Source organism: Desmodus rotundus, chromosome 4 (assembly GCF_022682495.2).
Source record: "Desmodus rotundus isolate HL8 chromosome 4, HLdesRot8A.1, whole genome shotgun sequence".
Classification (NCBI taxonomy): Eukaryota; Metazoa; Chordata; class Mammalia; order Chiroptera; family Phyllostomidae; genus Desmodus; species Desmodus rotundus.
The window spans coordinates 12,922,625-12,943,538 of record NC_071390.1 but is presented as its reverse complement, the minus strand read 5'-3'; the positions used below and the strand labels follow the sequence as shown (position 1 = coordinate 12,943,538).

The following is a 20,914-nucleotide window of genomic DNA, read 5'->3' as shown; positions in this document are numbered from 1 at the left end:
GTGAGGGTTGTTGCAGGCATTAATGCACAAGTGTCCACATTGTGATTCCCGTGGTTTTAGTGGACAGAACCGGAGGAGAGAGGAGGCCGTGTCGCCTAGGAAATTTGCTCTTCCATTGAGATGAAAGGGCAGTGAATTAAGTGCCTGCTTTCTCTCCCTTTTTTTCCTCTGACGGTTATTGATTCTCCCCTGGAACTGCGCGGTCCATGTTCTGATCTTTTTGTTGACAGAGGGAATTCCCAGTTTGTTAGCTGGCATGTGCTCTAGCAGGTTCAGAGTTAAACGTAGGCCCTACCTGCCCTCTTGAGAGCCTCGGTACGTTCATTCTCTTTCTGCTGGAGAGTTAGATGTTTCTAAAAGAATCTCTTCAGTGACTTAGAAGTGAAGAGAGCTTTAGAAGCCAAACATGAAGAAGTAAGAGGGGGCAAACATCGTTCTACATCTGTTTATTTTGTTGTTAACAAAGGAAAGGAGATTCCTCTTCACTAAACTTTTGTTGGGGTGGGGGTGGGAGGTGAACGTGGAGAGCCAATGTTTGAATTTACTCTATGGCTGAAATAGTTCGGACAGATTGTTCAGTGGAAATGTTATTACCGTGGAAGAACTAAATTCTGTGAAGGTGATCGATACTGAGCCATTCAGTGAGTCCTTCATTGCCTCCTTCAGAGCTGAACTCTCGAGTCACCTTCAGAAGGCCCTCCTCAAACTCCTGTGCTCTCGGCCTCACCTGCCCTTGCTCTTGCCACGGCACCACCTTGCAGCCGGCTGCTTGCCGTGGCCTGGATGCTCCTTCGTGGCCTGTTGGCTCTTCACTCTGTTCCCATGTGCTCACAAGACGTCAACGTGAGGCCACAAGAACGTGGATCACATTGCCCTTCCCTAAAAGTCATAGCCTAGGTATAACCCAGTAGGAACATACGTCAGCATTTTTCTGATGTGTAGGCTTTTCTTTTACCACTTTTGCTCACACTTCTTTCTTGTGTGGTTCTTTTATGGCCCTAGCACATTTAAAAAAATTTTTGTTTCTCTCCCCTTTTGGGGGTTGTGGCAAGTGAGGGGATAACAGATAAGGGTTAAGAGAAGGTTTAGTCTTTCTGGGCCAGGTATAATAATCAACCCAATTAAGGGCCCATTAGGTGTTTTAATAGCAATTTAAGTTATGTAAGCTGGGGAAGGAGTTTACCCAAGACCTGGAGGTCAAGGCTTTGTGGTCTATTACAGTTCCTCACGAGTCTTGGCCTGAGGGACACTCTGGGGTCTTAATAAATGAGCGAAGGTTTCCTTTTGAGATCTTTACTACCGAAGACTGAATAATAAATCGGGTGTGATATGTTTGCCCTAAATTGTGATAGTCACAGTGAGAGAAACAGAGAGTGTCTGTGTGTGTTTATAGATACACGCTTATGATGAATAATTTGCTGGGGACCGTACATAAAATTTTTCACTTTACATTAAGGAAGCCAATGTACTGAAGGAGCTCTGGACCTGGTGACTTTGAATTTCAAACCTCTCTCCCCTACTTGACGGCGGTGCTCACAGATAGGACAGGTTTTTTTTTTTTTTGAACTTAAACACTTCCTATTGGCTCTCTGGGGGTGGCCTTCCTAAGGAAGCCCAGCTTTGAGAAATAGCTCTAAGCTCATGAACCACGGCCCCCTCCTTGTTGTCTACACGTCGTTTATCCTGGGGTGGTAGTATCTGGAGATGTAAACTTGACCTTAATAAGAAACACTCTGATGATAGGCTAAGGCTTCTATTTACTAATCAACTTCCCCTTTGACAGTCATTGGCTTCGAGGCCCCAAAACAAACCATGTGGCTGCTTTTATGTCTGGCCAAGAAACATACTCCTTGTTTCCTCCCAGTTTCTTAAACAATGAAGCAATGACAGTTTACAGTGCTGTCTGCCTTGGTAAATGGAGCGAGATAGCTCTGCTCAGGCAGGAGCGAGGAGGGAGTTTGAGCTCTGTGGGTTAAAGGCAACGACACTGGACACGACATCGTTTTCATTCTGCTGTGGGAAGCTGTGGACTTGAACCTGCTACCTGCTGGTCCTCCCTTTCCTTCTGACCTGCTTCTCTTGAGACCTCTGTTTCGGCTAATACCAAGCTTCGTCCAAGGAGCCAGAGGCTGGAGAAAGAAAAAGGAGCCAAGAAAAGAGTTAATGAAAGGGTTTTTCTTTAGCAAAGGGAGGAAATGTGCCAAGAGATTTATTTGGTAAATAATAAGCTGAAGGGCCAAGCAGGGGAAGATCAGACAGAGCGAGAGGAGAGAGGGAAACAGAGAGGTAGAGAGAGGGACACAACACACGGACGTGCGCGCCTGCCTGCACGAGGGTGGTGTGTTTCCATTGGGCGGGTGGATTATGGGGGTGATTATGGGGGTTCCTGCAATAGACAAGGCTAGGAAACTCCCGGGAGGAAGGAGGGGAGGAGATCGCTACTTGGAGAGAGGTTGAGGACTGGCTGTGTCTGGCTGGCCCCCTACCATCTTGCTTCACGTCTCCTTAACGGGGACCACTTCCTTTGGAAAGTCTACCAGCTTCCCAATTGTATACCAAGCCTTTCTTGGGTGTGGTTTTTGAACTTTAACTCAAGCTGGCTGGAGTCAAACCCTTGTCCCTGTAAAGGACAAGCCTCCACTGGATGGAAGAGAGGGACCCGGACAGGGCAGGCTCTCAGTGGCGGTCGCAGCACTATTTCCTAGCGGGTTCCAGGCTTTGCAGGAGGTTGCTGAACATTTAAATGGGGGTAGTACGTTCACATCTGCTTTTATTTTTCCCATTTCTGCAGGCCAGACTGAAAAGTTAATAAATTGTATGAAACCCAAGTAAGCATGGATGTTAAAGAACATTAAATAAATTACATAAGTATGCCTACCTGTAACACTTTTATAAGGTAAATGCATGTGGGTTATTTTGCCATAAATGTGCACACAGACCAAGATTTATTCTAAAGCCCCCTTGTTTGAGCCCTGCCACTGGTGAAGGTACTACTGTTCCCCAGCTCCTCCCTCCTCTCCCTGGCAGTGCGGCAGCCGGGCTTGGAAAATGCGATAATGATGCCGTAAGTACCCTGGTGCAAAAGTTGTTTTTTGTTCCAAAACATTGCCAGTTCATGGCGTATAAAACTACCATGGATGCTTCAGCCAGTTTTTCTTTTTTCCCCAAATAAGGCAAGCATTAATGAAGCAGCCAAGGGCCTGGGAAAATATGCTGTCATTTCTTAAAGTGAAATTTTGTCCCCTTTCTAGACAGGCCCATGGATTTTCAGCTGAGGCATAAGTGTCTAGCCAGAACCTATTGAATAGGAGCCTGGTCAGACAATTAAACTTGTATATGGTGGTGTTACCTGTAGTGACCACTGAGCTCATATTTCCCTACCAGTGCATCCCGTGTCCAGGAGGCTTTCTGTAAATGGTGGGAGGACCATCTCATCCTGCAGAGAGGAAAGTCAAAGCTAGCCAGGTTCCCCAGCCTGCTTCTCATGGAACACAAGCCAGGAGGCTGGGCCAGGCTGGACTTCGGCTCCCCGAGGCTGCCGCCACTCTTTTTGGGACCAGCCACTCCTTCCGGAGCCCAGTGCGAAGGCAGGTGGTTAATGTGAATGCCGTTTACCAGGCCTTCATGGGTTGGCAGAAGGCCTGTTTTGAATGTGGGCAAAGTAGGCTCCTGTTTAGAAGTGTGAAATGTAATATTCAAATAGTTGGGAAATATCTGCGGGGAGTGTTGAGACAGAGAGGGGAAGATACCCACAAGATACCCACAGATCCATTCTCACAGACGGAGACCGTGTCTTTAATACTCACTGTATGCAAAGGGAAGGCTCATACCTTTTTCTTTAACCTTTTTAGAACTGTACTGTATCTTTGTCTAGTGCATGGGAAAAAGGACTTTGTACCTCCAAATTCATGCAGCTCACATGGTGTGGAGCTCCTACTGCCTGGCCTCTTCACTTGCAGCTGTATGATTTTTGTATTGATAGAGCTTAATGTGGAACCTCAGTTCTTTCACTTGGAAAGATTGAGGATAGCCATGTAGCCTAGCAGTTAAGAGCTCTGGCTTTGGAAGCGGGCAGACTTGCTGTGTCAGCTTGCCAAGTTACTCATCTTCCAGTTTTCTTATCAGTACAGTGAGGAAGAAATAACTACTTCCCTCGTGGGTCATCAGAGTCAGGAATGAGAGATGTTGTGGGGGGTCAGGTGGTCTCACACAGAAACGCTGTTCGAACAGCCTGTGTCGCTTTGCCCCATGTTTAGGAGAGTGTTGCTGTTCATACGTGAAGTGCTTTGTAAATAAGTCTTTTGCAGCAATACCAGGCTATGATCATTCTTACTATTTGGTTTGTGCAGTGCGTGAAGGCAAGACGTTGAAGAGAAATGCGTGATTCAAGGCCATGGGAATTTCTGTTTGTAATAGCATATATTCTAAATTCTAATACATCATCAGTTGTAAGATATGCCTTTAATCTAATAACAAATTTTCAGGGAGTCAAGAAACACTACTATGTTAAATTTCTCTACCTATCATGCATCTAAACTTCAGAAATGTAAAAATGTAGAAACAATACCAGTCTTAGAATGGAGGAGTTATGCCTTATGCGTTTATAATTTGCATAAAAGCTGTGCTGTTTGAAGCTCTAAATTTCAAAAGGATGCTATGTAAGAAGCATCCCAGCTCACTTTTGATCACACAAGGGTGTGGGATTGGTGCAGCCTGATTTTTAAGCTCTGCTGAAAGGCTAAAAGCAAACAGTCATTAGACACGACTGTGCCAGAGAGCAGCACTTAGAAAATCACGAGGACCAATTTCGCAGGATTCTATTAATGAAGATTTTGCAGTTCTAAGTTTCTACATTGTTTTTGGCCATTAAAGGGAGTTGCTGGTATTGATGGAGTGGGAGGCCGGGCTGCTCTGCAAAGCTTGCTTCTCCATAAGCACACCATTGAAAATGTGTCCACGTTCCAGCCTCTCTCCTTAGCCCGCCTCCCCGTTGGAAGGAGTTGGCCTGCAGCATGAATGGGAACAATGAACACACAGGCCGATATTCGAGCATTTAACGTACTACCATGTATTCTGTTGGGAAGCGTGGCCACCGCACATTTGTGATGCGTTTGAACACGCGGTCGAAGAATGGCCCAAAGAAGACGCGTTTTTGCTGTGAGCGGTTTTGAATAAATCAACATAATGGCCCACGGTTGTTAACATATTATATGTGAATTGGACAATGATATATACTTTGAGGACCTTGAACTAAATCCACCAGTGAAGAGCCTGGAGGACGGGTTCCAGGAAGGGCTGGAGCTCTGGGCGCTGAGGCCGTCATACAAAGAAATGAGCTGCAGACGACTGGCAGGAGAATTTTCTAGTAATACTCAGCCCAAAGTAAATTTTCAAATGCTTGGACTGCAGCACAGAATTGACTAATGTCAGATTAATTGGATTTGGACTTCTAAATGTGGGTCAGTTGGGGTTGAAGTTATTTTATTATCCACAAATCTCTTTGTACCTCTTCCCCCACCCCCAGAAATGTTCAACTGTAATTTTTCTCTTGTCGCCAAGCCTCTCACGTGAAGCTTCTGAGGCTCCTGTTAGATTTCAGAAGAAATATCGCTAGGCTTTGGGCGTGATTATGTTTTAATGTCACAGAAACTTTCAGTGCGGTGACAGTTAAATTCCGGGGCAGGAAGGAGTGAGTCCCAGCTCAGACTGCGTCCTTCTGTTATCCCAGCAGAGACTTGCCGTGTGACCTTGGGCAAGTCTTGGCATGTTGTACCTCAGGCCTTCAAAAACATAGGGGTTGTTTGTGATTTTTCCTGATCTCTTACAGCTTGGAAGCTTAGAGATTCAGCAATCTGTGGTCTCTGTGCCGTGAGCCTCATAACCTTTGAGAACCAGGATTTTCCTCAAAACTGTTACTCCCCTTTTAATTTCTAAATACCGCTTGAAAATCTTGTAAATTGAGTGTAAGTCTTCCTTTATGACATTTAATGTAACTTTATGGACTTCAGGTAAACTTTGAAGTTCCTTTCAGAAGTTACTGGTTTTTTAAGTCTTAAGTGCCTTGTTAAGCCTGCTGAGGAGATACTGTCCTGGGAGAACATTGGTCTCACATGAGAAGTCCAGACTTAACTGTCCTTGAAGAAAATAGCTAATAAAGCTTACGCAAACTAAGCATTTTGGACAAAAAGCTCCAACTGGACAAAACATAATGATTTTTTTGGTACAAAAAGGTTTTGCAGCCTCTTTTTTCTGTGTGTGCTTGCTCATTGTTGACAGTTGACTGTGGCTTATTTATTTAGCTAAAGACTGGCCCACCTGAGCGGCACTTACCCAGAAGCCTTTGTGAGTGATCCAGGATGCTGGAAAGGGGTGGGGCGGGGCCTGGGGGACCAGTGGGTATGGTTCGGTTGGTGTGCGTCCTGCGGAGTTTTCTGTGAGGCTGCACGTGAGAATCATGAAGAGATGCTGCTACGGGACAAGACCTCACAGAGACGGACCAGAGTTCACAGCAACCAGAACTCGGAAGCTGAGCAGCTCTGCTCGATGTTGGCTCTGGGAGCCCAGGATTGTTCTGGACCCCAGGCTGTGTGAGGCGCCCCAGCAGCAGTGTTGCCCGATGCTGTCCTTTGTGCGTAGCTGTGACATTACTTGGCCCTTTGCTCTGTCTCCTCTTGCCTTTGTGGTCATCTCACAACTCTTCGTCTGCAGGCCACCCTCACTTTGCTGCACCGTCATGCTCTCTGCCCGTTCTCTTCCACCTCCTATGCTCACCTTGGCACTTGTACCTCATGGGCTCCTCCACTGTATCCCTTTACCTTTGGTTCCCATTTCTTTCTGAGTTCTCAATTAAAAAAAAAAAACAAACAAAAAAACACAACCCTAAAGAACCAAGAACAAGAATTTGGCCCTACTCACCCTTGTTTGGATAGGACGTTTTTGCTGGTGACATCATTGGCCACCGTAGCCTTGGCAGTCTGTCCTTGGGCCTGTTAGCAGGGAGGCTGTCACATGGGTCAGAACGTGCAGCCCAGGTTGGGGTTAGACCCCCTGAGAAGCGGATGGTGGGTGTGGTGAGCACTGGGATTGGTGTGTCTGCTCAGAGGTGGAAGGAAGCGTGTCGACAACAGAAGGCTGTTTTCTTCCTGCCTGCCTGAGTCAAGGAAGCCTTCCAGGAGGACGCGCTGGGGACGTTCAGACAGCCACGAGCACTCGGACATTATTCAGAAATGGATTTGGGATGGGTTCAAAGATGTAGGCCAGTCTGGCCTTCCTGTTGAGGGGCTGTGTATACAGTGGGTGCTTATGTAACAGAACAAAATGGAGGTTCGGCTGCCGGCCGCAGCAAAAGCCAAACTCGCTTTTGGTGCACACTTGGGGCCCTGTCCATTTCTCTTTCTAGCCTTTGGCACACTCAGGCCCTATGCTTTTTTCTTCGTAGCTTTTGGAGCTCTCGGGTGCTATCTATTCATATTCTTAGCTTTTGCCGCACTTGGATCCTGCAGAGATGGGGTGGGCATGGTATAGTCTCTTAACATTTACTTTGACAATGTGGAAGCCCTGTGCTCTAACATCTAATGACAGAACTGCTGTGTGTGGGCGGGGCCGTACGTGTAAGGCATTGTCGCGCACGGGCCTTGAGTTCCTGTTGAACGGTTTTGGTGCTTACCTGGGAGAAGGGGCCTTCGGTGCTCACAGTTGACTTGTTTTGTGCACGTGCGTCTTTTGGAGACAGCCTCTGTGCAACCTCTCAGAGCCAGCTCAGGGCCTCACCGAGTGCCGTGGGGCCCTGTTCGGGGCAGAGCAGGTTTTAGTAGGAGCAGTGGGCTGGCAGAGTGGAGTGGACCAACCCATGCTTTGGAGCCAGGTGGGCATGCCAGGGGTTTTGGGCCCTATTTTTTATTACCTGTGTGATATCTAAAAGTCAGTTATTCTGCAGTTCCCTTCCCCTTCCTTTAAAATCTAAAAAATCTTCTGTAATGGGACTCTGTAGTGATCGGTTATCCCTCTTTGATTCCCATAGCCAACTTTTGCGAATGGAAGAGGGAGAACTTGCCAAAGGGTCAGCTGGAATGCTGTCCCAATGAGGGGACATCAGGCCTGCGAATATGTCGTATCTCCTTGTTGTCATCATTTTCTCCTACTGCAGCTCTTGGGTGGGAAGGTCTTGGATGATGGGTAGTTTCACTCTCAGCCAGGGATTGGGGGAACTCTTGGCCCAGCTTTACTCAGAAAATAATTCTGGGGCAGGATTCTGAATGGTCCGGCTTGGGTCAGGTGCCATTTCTGTAACAATCAGTGAGGCTGGGGGCGGGGGAGGAGGGGAGTCCTGTAAGATATCAGCTCCCATTGGATGGCATTAGATCCTTAGGGGAATTAGGAGTCAGTCTTCAAAAGTAATTATTAATAATTGAATTTTGCATTAAATAAGTGGTGTGATATTCTTATCTCTTGGCATCTACTAGATGCCCTTCATTAGTTTTCTCCCTTCCCTTCTAAAGGGATTGTGAGGGCTAGCCTATTCTGAGCTAAGGACTGGTCATGGACACCTCCTTCCATAGAATCCCACAGTATCCTGGACATCTTCCCCCCGCTGTTTGCTGTGACCCATCTGCTGAATGGGGCAAGGCTTTCTGACAAAGGAGAGCCCTGCAGGAGTGCTTACATGCTTTGTTTCTAGGGCGTGCTGTTGCAGGTAAAGGCAACTATCAACCAGGGAAGGATGAGGGCCCTATGTTTGCTATGGCTAAAGCAGGGAAACGTTTTATTTTACAGTAGCTTTATTGAGATACAATTCGCATACCACACAGTTCACCCATCTGAAGTGTTCAAATTGGTGGTTGTTGTATATTCAGAGTTGGGTAATCACCACCACAGTCAGTGTTAGCACATTTTCACCCCCTCCCCCAAATGCCCCTGTACCCCTTAATAGCCACTCTCCAGTTTCCCCTGTTCCTCCCAACCCCTGGCAGCCTGTTCTGGACAGACAGTTCATGGAACCAACCGTGGTCTTCTGTGATTGACTTGTTTCACTTAGCAAGGTGAGGAACTTCTGGTGGTAACTTGCCCAAGGTGTCCTCCTAGGCTTGGCCTTCTGGAATTCAGTGTCTTTTGCTTCCCTCTGCTCTGTGTTACTAGTTACAAGAAGCCAGAAGATAGAAACACCCAAGTGGACTTTTTGAGTACTAAGAGCATGCCAGAATTAGTAGTGGAATGTTTGGTGGGTTACATCTGGACCTGGGATGGAACGGGTTCTCCCCTTTGAATACCTGGTGACTCCAGTGTTGGCAGGCGAGGGACGGGGACCATGGGGACTGGGATCCTTAGGAAATGAATGTCCCCTGGCACTATTTCCAGGGGGAAGGCCTGCTTTGAGGGTATACTGGGCAGGAGAGGCTCGAGTGTTTGTGGTGAAGTCAGAATAGACGTGGAAATGTGCAGCTGATTCCCTTGGTGCTGAGAGGGGCCCCCAGGGGAGCTTCAGGAAACCTCTCCACTTCTCCCCTCACACTCCCCACCTCCCTGAGCCCCCAGGCTTTTCTCCCCCAGTTTACCCTCTGCAGAGCAAAATCTTTGTTTTGCTCCGGGTGTGGCCGTGGCAGGAAGGTGTATCAGTGTTGGCACTGGGCACGGGACCAAACTTGCTGGTGCCTGTGCTGAAACCGAAGTTGAGCCTGAAACAGCCGGCGGGTGAGCAGGTGAGCTGGCTGCTGCTGAACTCCTTGGCCTGTCCCATGGAGATGTGTCCTCGCCAGCCTGGCCCATTGGGTGCCCTGGCAGCAGGATGGTGTAAGCCCCATCAGGAAGGTCACGTTGATGTCGTTCCACAGAGGACTGTCACCTCTCCCAATGAGTGCGGTCATCTGGGTCAGGGGGCTGGCCAGGGGCTGTGTGGATGCCGGAGTCACTGTACCCCACTTCAGTAATGCTCTCCAAGGGGGTGACTGTTCAGACAAATTACTCTTCGTAAATGGGGGAGAGTGCTCGCAAACTACTCAACTGCTTATAAGCTATTAAATAAAAGGAGCCAATACAGATGTTGTTCATGCTCAGAAAGCTGGCCCTGGCCTAGGAGGCGTTTTTATTTGTTGTGCGAGCAGGCGACTTGGTGGGTGCTTGCATCCTGGTTCTTCTCTTGATCTCTAGTCGTCTTTTGTTTCTTGTCTGCCCTTTGGAAAGAAAAGAAGCAGAAAGCGGTGCTTCCCTGAATACGTGCTGGTAATAATGCCATGGGGTGGGTGCGGGGTGAGAATGCAGAGGCCGGGCAGGGTTCTCTAGGTTTCTTAATAAATTCAGGGTGATGAACCTGGCCCCTGAGCTGGAGTGACTGCACTGTTCACATCCCCAGGGGTGGATGTGGCCCCTCGAACCCTGGCAACTGGCCGTGTTTCCATAGGACAGGCACCCCTGGCCATCCACCTCCATTGGTCTCTTTCAAGCAGGCCTGTGTCCAGTCTAGAGCTCAGAGTGGGCAGAGTTCCCCGGCTCCCTTCCCACTTGGGGTCTGTAGAGAAAGAACCATTCAGTTACCATTAGGGAGACTGTTGACCCTGAAAGCCTAGGTTTTGATGACCATGAGGCTGTTTGGATTTAAAGGGGTCACATGATGTTCTTGACTCTACCCTTCTGAGCTGCTTCCCAATCCTGTTTTCATTCTCCAAAGCCTTCCCAACCTGTCCGCCTCAGGGTGAGTCACCTAACAGACTGTGCCCATCCCCACAGCGTGCATGACTCTCCGCGTCCAGAAAACAAACCACACCCCAGGAATGATGATGTGTGGTAGCGTTTCTTCGCTCTGGACCAGAGGCCCTGGAGTGTTGCGATGGGTCTGTGGTTTGGCTCTCCTGCATTTGGGGTTGCTGTGGCCTCTTGTGCACATTGCTGGGAGCTGGCCTTGGCTGGTCAGCAGAGCCAGTGCACAGGGCACCTTGGTCAGCAGGCTAACTAGCCCACCAAAGGTCAGCACTGGTGTCGAGGCTGGCCCCTCTCTTCCTTGAGCACAGTGTGATCTTGGATCCCAGATACTGGGACTGACTTTCAGCAGGACATTGTGGATTTAGACTTGGGCTCAATTTTGTAATTTGTACTTTGGACCCTTTTATTAAGGAGATCAGAGATAACATATCATTGTTTTGCCTACCAACAGTTTCCCCCAACTTAGAAAAGGGGGTAGTTTGGGTTTTCTTGAGTGACTGGGATATCTATCACACATCAGCAGATTTCTACAGCGTTCTGATTTTAGAGAGACCTGCACATACCCACTCCCCTTAAACAATACCAATCTTGCTATTCTTGTCACTTTGTACATTTGTAAGTGGCCATATTAGGGACACTTAAAAGAGTGGTGGGGCTCCATGGCACTTAGGCACATAGCTAACATTACACACTAGTTGCTGAGGGCTTGTGGGATGTTTGCATCACTGCTACATTTTGCTGGGTTGCTGGTGGAGGATTCGTTAGGGCTGGAAGATGCATTGCAGCTGCTTGCCGCTGCCGTGATCTGGGTCCGTTTTGAGCCTCGGGCCTCTGTATCCGTCGGTCCCTGTGATAGGAAAACTTTCAGACCAGTTACGTTTAACCCCGTGGTTCTCCGCCTGGGGTGACTTTGCTCCCCAGGAGACAGTTGGCGTGTCGGGATGCATGTTTTGGTTGTCACAGCTGGGCAGGGGATGCTGCTGTCATCTAGTGGGTAGAGGCCAAAAATGCTGTGTGGGCGGTCCCCCACCACAAAGAGTTATCAAAATGTCAGTAGTGTCCAGGTTGAGAAATCCTGCTTTTGCGTGTTTATTGAGCAACCCTCCTTCCTTTATTCCTGAAACTGAAGCACAGACTGATACAGGAAAGAATATTTAAAAATAAATGACACCTCAGTTTGCAAGTGTATGTTTTAAATTTTTCTCTTTTTTTTGCCAACTATGTTCTTGAAAATATCTCAGTGGCTGACTATCATAAAAAAGTAGAAATGGCTGAAACTATACACCATGGTGGTATAAAAGCAAGTGGCTTCTCCTGCTTCCTGAAGGTCTGTGATCCAGAGAAGAGCCCTGGAGTTGTTTTGTTGGCTGAGGTCCCGCAGTCGGTTCTCATGCTGCGGGGTTAGGAGGAGAGATAATGTGAAGTTGTTACATTTGCCTTTGCATCTTCCTCTTTCACTCACCTGCTCACCTAATAGTCTCCTCCCACCCCCCCCAACCTGCCCCCACAAACCGGGTCATCTTGTTTTCCCCATAATACCAGAAGTTGTTTGTTTGTTTGTTTGTTTTAAAGGTGCAGTCCCAGATTGCCTTCTAGGATCACGTTCTGCCATCTAAATCCCGTGCTTGCAAGGCACTGTCTGTTGACAGTGCTTCATAAACTTCATGGCTGCTCCATGACATTTCTGGGGACGTAAATGAAAGGTGTAAATTAAGAAAAGCAAGTGTTCGTGGCTCCCACTTGAACCTTCTGCTGTGTCACGTGGCTTTGTCGCAGAGGGCTGTCACTGCTCTTGAAAACTTGGGAAAATCCGCAGCGCCAGTGCCTTCAGTTGCCTTCGGGAGCACAGGATGTTTGATGTGAAAATTATGTGGCCACATCTAATTGGCTGTATTTTTCACCCCACCAGATAGCAACTCAAGAGGCGGCTCTTCCCCCTCCCCACTTGTTTAGCTAAATTGTTTAACCTGGATTTCATGCTATTAAGAACTGCATTCTAGTGATCCAGGGGCCAGTTTTCGGTGTCTTTTGTTCAGTAGACCGTCTGTATGATCCAGCCCCAACCTGATAACATTTCTAGACTTCTGAGCAGGGCTGGTTATCAGTCCCTCCCTGATGTAGGGGCTGATAAGGCCTTTGACCGCCATCTTCCCCATAATTAACTCCGCCCCCCGCCGTGTCCTGTGGAAGCCTAGCCAGCCTGTAGAAAGCAAACAGAAGCTCTGTGGACCTCTGCGTCCTTTAAAATGGGAACACTAATTTTTATTCTGCCTGCTTCCCAGAGTTGTCTGTTTATTTCAAATAGTATGTGCTCAGAATTCAAATAGAAAGCAGAGATAAGATAATGGCAATGACACCAATTGAAACTCATTAAAAAAATAAGTTTATTCACATAACATACAGTACACCCATTTAAAGTAGAAATTTAATGGGTTTTAGTAGATTTACAGAGTTTTGCATCCGTGACCACAGTCAAGGTTACATTTTCATCACCCACATAAGAAACTCCTTTTGAGCTAGCTGTCACTCCCCATTTCCTTCAGTTTTCCCCTCGCCCCCTAGCTACCGTCAGTCTGTGGATTTGCCTATTTGGAACATGTGGTCCTTTGTGACTGGCTTCTTTCATTCAGCATAATGTTTTAAGTTTTATCCAGGTTGCGGTATTTATCATTGGTCTGTACCTTTTTAATTGCCAAGTAATATTCCAGTGTGTAGGTAGCTTGTTTCATTGCTCCATCGTGGGGTGACGGGCAAGCTTCAGAATTTTAAAAATATGAAGCTAGACCATATTTGTTTTAATTTTTAACATGAACCTTTCCCATTTATTGAAAGTTAAGTGCTCTTACGGTAAATAGTGTTACAGGGCTAAAATTTCCAAGTCTGTGCGTGGTCTACATATTTGAACAAGTATTTACTTAGCTCAACAGACTACCTGAAACCAAACATTGGATAAAGGTGACTTCAGAGTTCATGGTCTCCTGGAAGCACCAGAGACTTGTAATCTACAAAAGCAGTAGCTATTACTAGGACCTTTCCTGTGGTTTGGCTGGGCATTAAGGCATTATCTCCAGTGACTCAAACTTGTTTCTGATAGGCCCTCTCCTGCATTGTCTTCATTTTCTCCTCCGTGATAATCACTCCCCTGGCGTCCAGAGATTGTGATCAGATGAGATTATTTCCAGCCCGGGGTGCCGTTTAGTGTAGTGCATGGTTTGCTTGCTTATTACTTCTGTTCTGGGTGTTGTTTTCACATGTTGTCAATACTAAGAGGCCCAGGTATGTTTACATTCTGGAGACAGGCAGGAAAATTCACTTTGTCCAGATTAGCCACAGGGGCTTCCGTCCCCCTGCTGGGCGGAGCCAGCCTAGGCCAGCTGATCTGTAAGGAGCTCTGATTGCCGCCCTCCAGCACTACTTTTGGCACTAGTGCCCCCAAGCACGAGGAGGAGAAACTTTTCAGGGAAAACCTGAATTTTTTCCCTTTATTGGCTGCACATGTCAGACATGTGAAAATGATTTTCACTTTAAGAAGCAGGGAGCCCTGAGTACTTTTTACGGGAACCCTGAAAACTAGGTGTTCTCTTCAGAGCCATCTAAACGAGAATATGGGAGTTACTTTTTTCTGGGCGCTGCACTCTAATGGGTGGGCCCGTCTGTTGAGCGGTGGGCAGAAATGGGAGCAAGATAGCGTTGACTTCTTCAGCTCACGTGTCTACTGTCTCTATTGCCTTCCACACACACTCGCATGTGTGTGTACACACACACAATTAGGATTTTTTCCTTCTCTTTCAGGGTTCTCTTCCACCTGATTCTTCATAACAAAGATATCAATGTTTGGGATGGAAGGAGACAGCCTTGGGTAGCACAGGGTGAATTTATCCCAGACCCCTTATCCCTTCTTTCAGTCTAATTTCCCTTTAAGTTGAGAAACCCCAAATACCATAGTACTGACAGAATTAATTACAGAACAGGCTGTGTCTCCCCTGCCTTCTGCCACGTTACCAAAGTCAGGCAGGACCCCTTACGATGGCCTGAGGCACACGCCCACTGACACCAGAGGCAGCTGCTCAAGGCAGCCGAGGGGCTATAGTGGGACTCCCGGGGATGACACCTTGGGGGGAGTGTCACTTTGGAACCAGGGGTGTTAGTGAGTGGAGCTGGCAAGCGTTCCCCCAAATCCTCATGTACCTTCTCGGTCTGAATGAGATGCTGTCCGATTGGCCCTGCCTGTGGGAAGCCGCTGCTGTGATTGTTTATGTCCTTGTATCCTTTGTAGCTTTCCAGTGAGGTTCCTCCCTTCGTGATGGACTTTTTCAAACTATTTCAGTTTAACAGTGTTCATGCAATTAGTGTGGTGCATTTCAGCCAATACGGTTTATTTTTATAAACACCAGAGAAGGTTTAAATAACATTTTCTCGTAAATTAGTCCTCATTTGCAGTTACTCAATGACTGCACTATATGAAGACCCTTCGGAGTTTGATGTCAGGAAACTTATTAGCAGAAAATAGTATGTTATTATCTAATGCTAATAATTGGTTAGTAGAAATGAGAAAACCAGACATGTAATTGGGGCTCCTGTGGCTAACAAGATGTGAATTAGGAAAACATTTCCAGGGTTGGTCTAGAAACTTGTTATTTGCATTTTAAAACATTCGGTCTCCATTGGGAGGGGAGGAAGGTGCTATTTATCAACAAGGCTTCCTTTTCAGACAAAGCTCTCTGAATTTCTTGAGTGGTACTAGATCCACCACACACCCCATTTGCTGTGTTGTCTTTACAGCCTCCCAGTCCCACTTTGGGCTGCTCACTGTCTTTTTGCAGGGGGTGCACTGGTTTTGAAAGAGCGGATTTGCCCGGGAGGCTTCACAAGTCTGTCAGATTCTCTCCCCTTGGCCCCTTGATTCCACCCAGTTTTGTTCGTGGTCCACGGTGGCATCGCTGGGTCCACATTCCCTCCCACACTCTTGTTTGGGGAAGGAACTTCCCTTTAGCCAGACCCTCTTATAAAACACAGAGTTACATTTACTCTAGTAGCTGGATTCACAAAGCTTTCTGCAGCCTGTGGTTCTCGAACCCACTCTTTTGCCTTAGCTCTGCCATGGCAGTCAGGGTTGGGTAAAGCAGGTGGCCTTATAGTGACACAAACGGGAGCCTGTCTGGGGCCCGGGTTATACTTTCTCCACATCTGTGTTGTCTGACAACATATTTCCAATGTAATTAGTTCCCATCAAAATTACCTCCCCTTCAGGTGTAAACATTACTGATGGAGCTTAAAACTAGATCAGAATAAACTGTAAAGACTTAACCCTCTTTCTGTGGTTACATATGTGCATGTGGGCTTTGGTTGGTTGGTTGGTTGCTGTTGCTTATATGTTTTTCATATCTGTTTATACATACACGTGCATACATGTGTATGTGAGCAAATGGTAAGAGATACGAGGATTTTACCCTCTTACCAAATTTTTAAATATTGTTATGCCCCCCCCCCCCCCATTTTTTTGCTTGTTTGGTGGAAAGAAGCTTGCCAGTGCCCTTTTCTTACATGAATTTTTGATTACTCCAAAGGTGCTGTGCTTTCAAAGTAAGTTTTCCTTGTTGTGCATAGAACCTGAGACTCCTAGTTTTAAAACCTGGGTCTTAGTTAGTTCTTTGCTAGCTGTGTAGTCCTGGCTACGTCTAGATTTAGTGATTAAGAAAAATCATAAAGAATTCGATTACATGATTTCTAAGACTCATTCCTTTTCGCCATTCTGATTTATTTTAGAGACCCACAAATAATCTTTTCCCACTTGCTGTGGAAGAAAACACATAAAAAATGCAGCCCAAGTGTGTTATTAGGGTTCTCCAGAGAAACAGAACCAATAGGAAATGTGAATGTGTGTGATTTTTTATTTTTTATTTATAAGGAATTGGCTCACGCCGTTAGGAAGACTGGCGAGTCCCAAGATTGGCAGTCAGCGAGCCGCAGACCCAGGCGAGCCAGTGGGGTGGCCCCGTCTGCAGGTGGCCCGCTCGTGACCCAGGAAGAGCCGATGTTTCAGTTCAAGGCTGAAGGCAGGAAAAACCCATGTCTTAGCTTGAATGCAGGAGGAATTCCCCTGTATTTGGGGGAGAGAGATCAGCCTTTTGTTCTGCGCAGGCCTTCTACTGATCAGACGAGGCCCATCCAATCTAGGGGGGGCAGCCAGTTTTGTTGTATCAATTTAAATGTTGAAGTCATCCAAAAATACCTCATCACTCAGAATAATGTTTGACTTGATGCGGCCCAGTCAAGTTGACACGTAAACTTAATCATTGCACCCAACTTCTCTGGGACAGAGTTGAAAACTTTTGAGGTAAACTCAGAATTCTCCCAACAGTCAACAGCTATTGGCTACATTGGGTCTGAATGACATTATTTCATACAAAGTCTTCATCTCTGGGGGCTTTAGTATTTTTAGGGTTTTGGTTTTTAAATGCTTTTCAGCTCCTTCTTTTGTACTCTTTTAAGATTTTTCCTGTCAGAGCAAATTGTACTTCTCTAGCTCACTGGGTCTCATTCTGTTGTGTCAACATTTGAATATTGAACATTGCCCAGCCGCCTGTGGAGGGGGCGGGTAAGCTGGTGAAGAAACACAACAGTCGGGTGCACCAGTGCTGCTACTTTTTCACTGGCACATCGTGATTCTTGATCCACGTGGCCGTGCCCAGAACTGTCAGCTCCCCATGCCGTCAGGTGTGGGGTCCCTGGGGAAAGTGAGGCCCACCGTTCTCTCTGCCTACCCTCTCCCTTTTTTAAAAAAATAACATGTTTTGATGTACCGCAGAATTTTAATAATTTATTTTATTTTAGATTTTAGATGGGAAGGGAGAGAGAGGAGGGGGGAGAGAAACATTGATTGGTTGCCTTGCATGTGCACCCTGGGGGACCGAACCTGCAACCCAGTCCTGTGCCCTGACCAAGAATTGAACTGACGGCCTTTTGGTTCACAGGACAATGCCCAACCAGCTAATCCTCACCAGCCGGGCATACCCTCTCTGACATGCCATCTTCCCCAGGGGTATCACATCTCTTGAAACCCTCTGTCACAAGTAGGCAGTGCTTCTGGAGAAAGCTGGGAGGCAGATTTAGCACAAATATTCATGGCCCCTGCTTTCCAGAGACCACATGTTAAAGGTCAGTGTAGCCAGTGGCTTTGGAGGCACTAGAGGAAAAGGAGGGCTGGGCGGCCATTCTAGCAGGTGTGTGGTTGCTCAAGATCTCCCCCCACCTATCCCAGATAGTCTTATTTCAAAAAGTACCAGACGCCTACTCCAGTAGATTGATTGCCTTGGAACTGCCCTGTCATCATGGGCAGGAGCATGAAACTCATGAGCCTTCATTTACTTTTCCTGGAGTTTCTCCACTTTTTTCCACATTACTGCTTGATTTGTGGATGGCTGATTATTGAGGTCAGTCTGACTAAGGTGACTAGGCTTCTGCAGTCAGGATGACCCTCTCTCTCCTCAAACCCAGCTCAACCTGCCCTGAGCAAAATTAGTGTATTGACCCATAACTGAAAAGTCCAAAGTTAAACCAGCTTCAGGCATGGCTGGATCCAGGGGCTCATATATCAGGACTGCATTTCCCTCAACTATTGGCTACGCTTTCCTCCAGGTTGACTTCATTGCATGGGGCCAGGTTCAAGTCCAGACAGATCTTATCTTACCCCACAATTCTGAACCGGTAGCTGTGGTAAGGGGGTTTGATATGCTGATTATATTTGGATTGAGCAAACTTACCAATCCCTGGAGCTGGGGGTGGGGTCTGCTCCACCTGAACTATGTGGCTTGAGAGTTGGGGTGGTGCCTCCTAAATAATTCAAGTTGTACTATTAGGAGAAAAAGCACAAATAGATGCTGAGCAGAAAATTTGGTGGATATCTGCTTTTTAATCTTCAGGATCTGTTGGAGAAGTTTCTACTTCTTAGGGGAGACCGAACCACAGTCTTTTCATGGCACAAAATGAGTTTGTGCTTGTATTATAAACAAATCTAAATGTATATACATCTATTTCCCCCACCCCCAAATTTGAAGTGGCTTACAAGACATCGTATTATGCCAAAGGATTAGAAATGAAGAACTAAGGAAATTGGGATAAAGAAAAATATCGGGGTCAGCCCATAGGATAAGATGGGAATATGGTAAATCGCACAGATTTCAAAGCTGGCAGGCAGCTCTTGCAGGATTGGTGCAATGACCTCCAAGTTTGAGTCTGAGGCCCCTGGCTTGGAAGAGCACCTGGACCTTGTACAGAGGGGTGTGTGTGTGGGGGTGTGTGTGTGTGTGTGTGTGTGTGTGTGTGCAACATTCCATCATAAGCCACCAGCCCCCATGGGAGTGCAGGCCCCACAGACAGAGGCCATGGGAAGATAATAAAGATGATGCAGTCTATGGTAACCTTAGATATTTCTTCTCCCAGCTCCTCTGGGGCACTTGCCCTCCGGAACTTGCCCCTGTGCTCTCAGCATTGTGTTAGGAAACAAAGCAAGCAGAAGGGATTGAAACCTCTAGGTTGCTGGGTTCCTTCCGGGAACAATTGGAGGGTTAAGCCGAGTCACCTGTGGTGGGAGGCAGTCAGGTGAGTCACTGCTGTGACTGCTGTGACAAGGTGGAATAGGATTACCTTAGTTGTAAAGGTGAGCCCATCCCGCCAGGGCACTCATGCTTGCCTGGTGACTCACGTTCCTGTTTACAAGTGGGCCAAAGGAGTGCTGTGGAGACCAGAGACCTCCCGGGGTGGGCAACCAGGGCTTCCTCTGTGGCTTGGGGAGACCCCGGGGCTCCTGTCACTGGTGGCTTTCAGAGGCAAGACACAGGGACAGCTGCCTCCAGTAGAAGTCCCCACAGTTGCACCAGCTGTCGGTGGTGTGGCCCCTTCTTTTGGGGGGAGTTCATGTGGCCTTCGGTTGATTTTAGTCCGACTTGGTAACCATCCCCTCCCCCATGGCAGGACCAGGAATTAGGGTAACCATGTAAATTATTCTAGAACTGTGGCTGCTGTCTTTTATAGGTTTGTCCTTTATTTCTATCGCTTCCCTGTCTCCCAGTCTTCAATACCCACCATGCTCGTTCTGCTATTCAGTCAGTGACTATCAGAATATAAGACATTGAGTCTTGTGCTTGATCTCATATTCTTCATCCTGAATTCTGTTACTCGGGATTAAGAAGGATGAGAAATTTGTTCATGGAGTTTTCCTTCATATAAAGTGTTTAAAATCTAGAGAAAGCATACATCCTTTACACTGAACATAAAGGACATAGGTGTTTTCTTTTTTTATAGAGACAATTAGGGTGATACTGCTTCATTGTGAATTAGCTCTTCTCGGACCTCAGGTTGCCCTTCGTACCCCTAAATTCTCTACCCCACTTCCAGAGCAGTAGCCAACAGCTGGACAGGCAAGCACATCCACGCAGCAGCACTGTGAGTTGACTGAGACCTGGTCCATACTCCCCCTCTGCCATTTACTAGCTGTGTGACCTTGGGCATGCTCCTTAACGTCTCTGAGTCAGTTTCCTCCTCTGTGAAATGTGAAATGAGTGGGACAGCACCTACTTCACGGGGTGGCAGAAGGACACACACATCTCTGTTCGAGCCTCGGACGGAGTAGACAGTCAGTGAGTGGAGGCAGCTCTCCTGCCAGGGCTCCAGCTGGCAAGAACTTCAGGCAGCACATGCTTTTTGAATGAAGGTGTGAGCTGCCAGATCTTCCGAGGGGTCTGGAGGGGTCCATGTGGTTGCTTCTCCTGAAAAGGTTGCAGTCTGGCAGAGGGAAAGGTGTTGTGACAGATCCTCAAATGGCTGTGTGGCTAGAACCATACGTGATTGTATTTTTGTAGGGTGGAAATAGCAGTACCCTGTGGTTTAAATTAGTGGAAGAGTCAGTAAGGTAAGTTGAGAGAAAGAGACAGAGAAGTCGCTAGCCAGCTGGTGCCCTGGAGGCCTGGAGGCAGGAGTGGCAGCGTCCACTGGGGAAACGATGGGCAGAGGTGGGGATAGTGGGAAGGGTTGGAGCAGAAAGTCTTCGAGGAGGAGGTTGTGTGTAAGATGTCACTAGAGGGCATCCCCAAGCTGGATGGCAGGGAGGTGGAAGAGTTCTGGGTTCAAGTGGGGAACCATAATCCTCCTCCCTTGCAGTGTGTAGAGGAGTGTGGGTTAGGGTAGAAAGTCAGGCTGGGGCCGTGAATGCCGTGGTGACTGA

At 47.3% G+C, this 20,914-nt stretch overlaps 1 protein-coding gene across 37 annotated transcripts in view; it reads left to right on the top strand.

Moving 5' to 3' along the window:
• TCF7L2 (transcription factor 7 like 2) overlaps positions 1-20,914 on the top strand; it is a 196,594-nt gene that overhangs the window by 104,334 nt on the left and 71,346 nt on the right. The window lies entirely within an intron of this gene.